Source organism: Muntiacus reevesi, chromosome 19 (genome assembly GCF_963930625.1).
Source record: "Muntiacus reevesi chromosome 19, mMunRee1.1, whole genome shotgun sequence".
Lineage (NCBI taxonomy): Eukaryota > Metazoa > Chordata > Mammalia > Artiodactyla > Cervidae > Muntiacus > Muntiacus reevesi.
Window position 1 is genome coordinate 16,401,653 of NC_089267.1, and position 7,844 is coordinate 16,409,496.

The following is a 7,844-nucleotide window of genomic DNA, read 5'->3' on the forward strand; positions in this document are numbered from 1 at the left end:
TGTCATATGAACAGGGCTTCCCTGGTGGCTCAGCTGGTAAAGAATCCACCTGCAGTGCGGGAGACCTGGGTTTCATCCCAGGGTTGGGAAGATCCCCTGGAGAAGGGAACAGTTACCCACTCCAGTATTCTGGCCTGGAGAATTCCACGGACTGCATAGTCCCTGGGGTCACAAAGAGTCAGACACAACTTTCACTTGTCATATGAACAGCTGTCTTTTATGAAGGCTTAATATTGTCCCTATTATTAGATATAACTATACTTACAGATTATCCATCAAGGGAGTAATTTATAAATTATAGATATTTACAGGGCTGTGTCTACTATCAAGTTTTCTTTTGCTTTTCCTCAAATATAAAATTTACTTTAATTATCCTCTAGTTATTTTGGTGGCACTATGTAAAATATTTTGCCTAACTTTTTATTTAGGTTTCAAATCAGCATCAGATATCAGAATCAAAGATTTTTTAGTATTTATTTCTTTCTTTTTATTTTCTGGGCATTTACTCTATGTATGTCCTTTCCTATACCTCTTGTATTTTGGAAATATAACAAAATATATTGAAATGCAATATCTTGGGGCTGATAATCAAATCGACTTTAAGGAAATGTTCTGAAGTGGGTTCTTAAGTATATAATTTATTTAAGTCAATTTTTATAATGAAAATCCAATTTATTTTTTAACAGGCCTCCAAAATATCTGTCAGCTTCTTTAATTCTTCCTTCTGATTTATTCAGTGAGCTCATTCCCCATTTCGTTTTTTATTAGATTGCTTTCACCCTGGCAGAACTCTGGAAAATAAATCTTTTTGTATTTAATGTGTGCTTTGGTTTAATCTGGATGAATAGTAGAATGAAAACAACTCATTAGAAAGTAATTTTGATTGTTGGAAGGAGAGATGTGACTTTTTTAATCTCTAATAATTGCTAGGAAACGTATTTCAGAGACTGCTTACTCACGGTCGCTTTACCCACGCCTTCCTTCTACTTTCATGAATAGTTTTTTTCTCACAGGATTAAAAAACAAAATAAAACATACTTGTGATTCTTTACAAATCCCCCTAAATGGGTTTAGAGTAGCAGATTATGACCCATTTCTTTTTATCTCTGGGACAATGGTAAGAGAAAACTACTTTCTTTCTCTTCTGAGCTGCTTTTATACTTTATCCAAAGTTGCTATTCATGCACTCAGTTCATTTCAGTTCAGTTGCTCAGTCATGTGCGACTCTTTGTGACCCCATAAATCGCAGCACATTAGGCTTCCCTGTCCATCACCAACTCCCAGAATTTACCCAAATTCAATGTTCAGTGAGTCGGTGATGCCATCCAACCATCTCATCCTCTGTCGTCCCCTTCTCCTCTCACCTTCAGTCTTTCCCAGCATCAGGGTCTTTTCCAGTGAGTCAGCTGTTCACATCAGGTGGCCTAAGTATTGGAGTTTCAGCTTCAGCATCAGTCCTTCCAATGAACACCCAGGACTGACCTCCTTTAGGATCGACTGGTTGGATCTCCTTGCAGTCCAAGGGACTCTCAAGAGCCTTCTCCAACACCACAGTTCAAAAGCATCAATTCTTCTGCGCTCAGCTTTCTTGATAGTCCAACTCTCACATCCATACATGACCACTGGAAAAACCATAGCCTTGACTAGGCAGACCTTTGTTGGCAAAGTAATGTCTTTGCTTTTTAATATGCTGTCTAAGTTGGTCATAACTTTCCTTCCAAGGAGCAAGCGTCTTTTAATTTCATGACTGCAATCACCGTCTGCAGTGATTTTGGAGCCCCAAAAAATAAAGTCTGCCACTGTTACCACATCTATTTGCCATGAAGTAATGGGACCAGATGCCATGATCTTAGTTTTCTGAATGTTGAGCTTTAAGCCAACTTTTTCACTCTCCTCTTTCACTTGCATCAAGAGGCTCTTTAGTTCTTCTTGAAATGGCAACCCACTCCAGTATTCTTGCCTGGGAAATCCCATGGATGGAGGAGCATGGTAGGCTACAGTCTACGGGGTTGCAAAGAGTCAGACAGGACTGAGTGACTTCGCTTCACTTCAGTTACTTCACTTTCTGCCATAAGGGTGGTGTCATCTGCATATCTGAAGTTATTGATAATTCTCCTGACAATCTTGATTCCAGCTTGTGCTTCCTTCAGCCCAGCATTTGTCATAATGTACTCTGCATGTAAGTTAAATAAGCAGGGTGACAATATACAGCCTTGACGTACTCCTTTTCCTATTTGGAACCAGTCTGTTGTTCCATGTCCATTTCTGTTGCTTCCTGACTAGTTGACACTTCATTTATTTTCTTATTTATTGGTGTCCCCCAGAAAGAAAGTTCTGAGGGAAAGGGCATCCTTATTTCCAGTGCCTGGCACAACTGATAAATGGTGTTGTGTGTTTGTGGGCAGAATATAAGTTTCTCATGATAATCTGCCTTTTTATGACAGTGCACAAAATCTTACATAGTTCCCAAGAAGTTGCTGCTTTCTAAAAAGCTATTTCTTTTATAAACTCGGTACTTAAAGTGTCCGCTCTTATAAGATTGTCTTGTTCTCTAACTAAAAAACCATCTACCATCCATCTGTTATGAAATTATCAAATAAACAGATTATCCATCTCTTTATTGGATAATTACTAAGTGCTATTTCATCTATATAATGAATAGAGTTTTTAAAATTACATATATTATCAATGAATTCTTTTCATCAAGGTCAGTTTCCCAAGACCAAAATTGTGATTTAAAATGTACTGCATGCATACATGGAGAAGGCAAAGGCACCCCACTCCAGGACTCTTGCCTGGAAAGTCCCATGGGCGGAGGAGCCTGGTGGGCTGCAGTCCATGGGGTCACTGAGTCGGACATGAGTGAGCGACTTTACTTTCACTTTTCACTTTCACACTTTGGAGAAGGAAATGGCAGCCCACTCCAGTGTTCTTGCCTGGAGATTCCCAGGGACGGGGGAGCCTGGTGGGCTGCCGTCTATGGGGTCGCACAGAGTCGGACACGACTGAAGTGACTTAGCAGCAGCAGCAGCATGCATACAGGCAAATAACTGCAGCATCATTGCAAATAGCAAATGAAGCAGTGTTTCAGCTCAAAGACCCCAAAGGTACATTTCTTACTAGGTGGCTGATGTAAAATCTTTCGTGATAAATAATGGACAAATTCCCAGTTTCCCAGCATACTCCAAAAATATGACTACCTCATAAGATCACCGAGAAGGGCACTGATTCAAACTACTTGGCAGGAAGCTGGCTTCTTTCGTTATTAATGTGTTTACCTCCTTTTCATCACTCATTGATAAAAAGTGAAACTTCAGTAAAGAATTAAGGAAGCAGCTTCCGAGAATAGTTGCAGTAGGCTGAATAAATATTTTATCAGTGTTATTTTGCATGTTTTATACTTTTCAGTAATTGTAGTATGATTTTCTGATTGGAGTCTGTCACATCGCTGGCCTAATATGGGAATCATATGCAAGTATCCCCTTACTTTCCTCTTTCCAATCTGGCAGGAAGCTCCACCGTGTCACAGACATCTTTCAGGGCATCTCGTATTCTGTGTGTACACGTTAGCATCCTGGTCTGGCTCTCCTTCCAGCCCCTCTTTCCTGTATGGTGTCAGCAATCCCTAACTCCGTCCTGCCTAGCAAAATTCTCTTCCTAAAACATTACTAGGAGTGTTGCACTCATCCATTCCGAAGACCATGCCTGTTTCCAGCCGTCCATGGCAGTGAGTTCAGACTTCTCTAACTGACCTTCAAGATCCCAACTTCCTGTTCTATATTATTTCCCTTTCTTCCCCAAACTACCGTATTCTTCAGTCAGAAATCGATGCCATCTCCCACAAATAAGTGTGCTGTTATCTGCTGGCTGCCTGTACTGTCCACCCCATCAAGTTTTGTCCCTCCTTTGCCTGAGTCCTTCTTATCCTTCAGATCTTCCAGACTGGCTCCAGAGTTCAGTTCCTCCTCATGTTCACATCAGCCCACAAGTGTCTCTTTCCCTGATTTCTTGCTAGCTTTATGCTGTGCAGAGAGAGGCAGAGGCTTTGGAGACCAGGGGCTGGCATTGACTCACGGACCCATACAAGCCTCAAGCGGACCAAGCATTGCATTGTTTCCTCTCTGCCTGACAGAGTACACAGGGGCCATGTGCCTTGACTCTCTTCGTCTCCTTAATTTACAAGTTGAGTACTCTCTTGAGTCCCATTTTACAGATTGGCAAACTGAGGCACAGAGAGGTTGAATCATCTGAATAAAGTCACACAGCTAATAGAGGGCGGCGCTGGGAAGCCTGCCTCCTAAACCTGCTCTCCTGTTCCCTGTGCTATCCTTGCTTCTTCAACACATACTTGAAATTGTTTCTGATGGGAGTTTTTCAGAGGTGATTGGTATGCAGTGCTGCTCGTGCCTGTCTCACTAGGCCGTCTTTGGGGGTAAAAATCCCTTACCTAGCAGTGCTTGTGGAGACAGTGGGCCTGCCATTGTGTGTGTGTGGGGGTGTGTGTGTGCGCGCGCGCACGTGTGCTCTGCTGTGGTCATAACCTGAGATGAATGTCAGAGGAGCCACAAGGTGACTTCACAGGGCAATTCTGGGAGGCCCATTCCTAGCCAGGTTGCATTCAGTTCCCATTCCCAAGCTTCAGAACTGTATTGCAGAAAGATTGTGCAGAGAGATGACAGTTAAAAAGTCCAGTTCCATCACTTGTTAATCGGATATCCTTGAGAAAGCTGCCTTCTGAACTTCAGTTTCCTTAACTCCAAAAAATAATACTAAATTCTACAGCACATAATCATTTTTTAAAACTTTATTAAAGTGTGGTTGACTTACAGTGTGTTAATTTCTGCTATATAGTAATGTAATTCAGTTATATATACATTCTTTTTCATGTTCTTTTCCATTTTGGTTTATCACAGGATATTGATAAAGATTGATAAGGATCTTGATAAGGATATTGACAGGAACTGTAGTTCTCTGTGCTGTACCGTAGGAGCTTGTTTACCCAGTCACAGAATTATTAAATGAGGTTTCACACGAGCTGCTGGCTGTAAAGTGAATGCACAGTGGCTCGTGTGCGGAGATGTTCAAAAGATGTTGACGTTTCCCTTCGAGGCTCCATGCTGCAGTCGGGCTCAAGGCTTTCTTCCCGCTGCTGATATCTTTTCCTTTGTCCATATATATCTAAGCAGGCCTTCCGTTCCGTAACTTCTCTGGTCTTAGCCTTGTTTCCATGAGCTCTTCCACTTCTAACCTTTTCTGTAGTTATTCATGTAGGGCATGGCTTGATCTTCCCAAGTCCATCGCTGGAAATAATAGCTGACGAGGGCAAAGTCCACGAGTAGGTGGGCTCACTCTCTTGTCTAGTAGAGGAGCAAGACGCCCAAATGGCTGTTGATCCTGCCTTGGGATCTCTGTGAATTCACAAGACTTGAGACCAGGCAGCGGAAGGAGGCAGTGAAGGCCAGTGGAGAGTGAGCAGACGGGGCGTTGCTTGTCAGAGGGGACTCACCACGTGTCACGGAGGAGGCCCACCGTCGTGAGAATATACGCTCTGTTCCTCTGGGACTAGACTGCAGACCTGAGAAGTCAGGTGTTTGGCTCTGAGCAGAAATCAGTTGTGCAAGTAGAGATCTAGCTTAAAAGAAATTTTGGAAAAGAAGATTTTAATTGTTTTTCCTTTATGTCCTCCTGAGCCATCCCGGAGACCTGATGGTTCAGCAGTTTAACACCATCTGGTGACATTAAGAGAAAGGTCCAAGGGCCGTAACTGATCGTGTTCATCGTGGGATTGGAGGTTAGTGCAGAGTGTCACCGAAGGGAGATTTTGACAGATCACATACAGCCGGAAGAGGCCACCAGAGTGAAAAGAGGCCTAATGTTAGGGTGTTATGAGCAGTGGGTCTGGGGGATTTTATAAGGGGAGACAGTGATCGCTCACTTCAAATTCTTGGATGGTGATGTGGGAAACTGAACTTTATATTATTTTTGCTCTAAGGGTGGACCTGGGATTAATAGAAGCAGACATAGAGTGTCTGGCAGGATTTGCTAAGAACTGATAGTTAGATAATCACATTTTCAGTATGGTGTTATCCACTGAGAGTGGGCTGGATGCCTGATGCTGCTTTTGGTGACAGGCTGGATCATCCCTTCTGATACCAAGCTCTTGAAACCATGAGATATATCCAACAGAGTTTTGGTGTGAATTGCACTGAATGAAATAGATTATTTGTGCCCAGATATGCTAATTTAATGTGATTGCATGGCAGATACAGAAAGATGGAAGGTTCAGAACAGGATTATATCTTCTCTTCTTCCTTTGAGGCTTTGAGCAATTTACTCCCTGAGCCCCTGTGTGCGTGCTGATAGGGCAGGGGTAATAGCAGCTATGTCACAGGGCTGTTGGGAGGATCAATATAATGATGGATATGCATCCATACATTTCCTGGTGTCTCAAACAAATACCATCATTGGAAATATTTTCTCTGTCTGTAATGTATCATACTATGACTTTCTAAAAGCGTTGAGCACCCTGCTGCAGAAATAAAATATTGCCTGAGTTTTTCCTAAAACACAGGCTTCCTTTTATCAATCATATCCATTCTTGAATGTTTTCTCAACGAATAATAAATGTTAGTTTATCCGGAATGACGAATGATGGCAAATTAATCTAAAATTGCATAACCCATTCTCTGCCATCCAGAAACATCTCCAGATTTTAGCCCAGAGATGCCACATTCTGTGGTTTAGTTCTCCTTTATTTTCTATTAATACAGACATATGCATAAAATGCTTGACATATAAGAAATATGTGAAATAATTTTGCTTATTAACAGGTAATTTAAAAGTAACTGTGGGCTTTCTAGTTTATAATTTTGAAGTAGAACGCATGTTTAAGAGTGTGTGTGTGTGTGTGTGTGTGTACACAGACACTCAAGAATTTGCATATAAATACACATTAAATACAGGTGTAGATTGTTAGGCATTCTTTCTTATGCTGAAGTACTGAATTTTTAATAGTTATTTCATTTAAGGAAATGTTGATATTTCCTTTCGTAAGTTTTAAATTCATACTTCAGATGTTTAAAATATGAACTTTTCTGCATATTTCCTGGTAATTAAAAGAGATATAATATGAAATGATCAGGCTGAGAAGCTGGCTGTTTAAATATTTTTTATAACTATTACGGTTAGTATCATCCTGTTGTCATTTAATATTCTATAACAATTCAGCTTTGGATATTGAACTCTTTTCCCCACTGAGTATAAGAGTAAAAACAGAACAACAGATGTGCACACATTACTCATGTATATTTATACTTTATACCCATGCTCCCAAACACACATGTCTGTATCAGCTGAATTGACTGACCGTTCTGTGCCAGGCCCCGTGTTAAGTCCTCTACATGGATTATCTCCTTTAATTTAAGGCACCGTGAGGTGACTTCTGTAATTTGCGTCATTTTTCAGATAAGCAAGCCGAGGCTTGTAGAGTGTGCAAAGCGTGTATAAATGGTGGAGACTGGGTTTTAACCCAACTGTCTGACTTCTGGAACTTCCGATTGCCACACTGCTCTGCCCGGGTGCTTGGTAATCACGGAATTCGAACAGCCGTCAGTCCATCCGTACATATAGCCTGCACATCAGTGCTAAAAATCTGTCTTCATCTCAGACAGTGGATGGCCGTTCAGCCTCTACCTGAGTAACTCCAGTAACTGGAGCTTCATAACTTCACAAGCCAGCCCACCCCATCGTTGGCTAGCTCCGAGATCACTAGATCTTTTTATTCATCTGATTACTGGAAAGTTGTCTGCCTGTGATTTCCAGGTTTCGGGCCCAGTTCTGCCTTC